Genomic DNA, 794 nt, shown 5'->3' on the forward strand with positions numbered 1-794 from the left:
TCGGCCTTTTGGCTAAGATCAAGTGTAGTATCTGTTCTTATCAGTTTAATATCTGATACGTCCCCTATCTGGGGACCATATATTAAATGGATTTTTGAGAACGGGGGCCGATTTCGAAGCTTGCTTCCGTCGCCCTATGCATTGACCCGATATGGCAGTATCTTCGGGTACAGTGCACCACCCCCTTACAGGGTTAAAAAGAAAGATTCCTACTTTCATTGCTACCTGCTTGCTGGCTAGCCAGCTAGCCAGCCCTGTGGGCCTTGCTGCTGCTGCAGCCAAAAAACAAAAGGTGGTGCTGCTGCTGCTTCTGCTGCTTCTGCTTCTGCTTGTGTCTGGCCGCTGTTGGAGCGTCCAGGCACAGGACTTCTGCTGCTGCTGACTAAATGGCCTCCTTAATTGGATCATTTGAGTAGCCAGCACACCTGTGCAGGTAGGGCATGACATGATAGGCAGCTGCCTTGATAGCGGGTGGGTGCTGAATGTTCCTAATTGACAAAATAAGATTAATGCTTATGAAGAAATATAAAATCTCATCCCTTCCCCAATATCGCGCCACACCCCTACCCCTTAATTCCCTGGTTGAACTTGATGGACATATGTCTTTTTTCGACCGTACTAACTATGTAACTATGTAACATAACATGGGGGGGGGGGGGGTCTCCTGGCTGTTCACACAGGTGTGTCATTGCTGTACATTGACCATGCATTGCTTCTGTGGTATTGCAAAGGCAAAGACAAATGCTTCCAGCCATCCATTGCACTAATGGATTGGTCATCAGCTGGCTGTCTAT

General features: G+C 47.9%; 1 non-coding gene across 1 annotated transcript; it reads left to right on the forward strand.

Annotated features, from left to right (window-relative positions):
- Positions 1 to 183, forward strand: LOC130320182 (U2 spliceosomal RNA; the record flags this gene model as incomplete). Its single annotated transcript, XR_008866139.1, has 1 exon — positions 1 to 183. It is a non-coding gene; the product is annotated as a U2 spliceosomal RNA (small nuclear RNA).
- Positions 184 to 794: the final 611 nt, after the last annotated feature.

The sequence above is a fragment of the Hyla sarda genome, unplaced genomic scaffold (assembly GCF_029499605.1).
Source record: "Hyla sarda isolate aHylSar1 unplaced genomic scaffold, aHylSar1.hap1 scaffold_219, whole genome shotgun sequence".
Lineage (NCBI taxonomy): Eukaryota > Metazoa > Chordata > Amphibia > Anura > Hylidae > Hyla > Hyla sarda.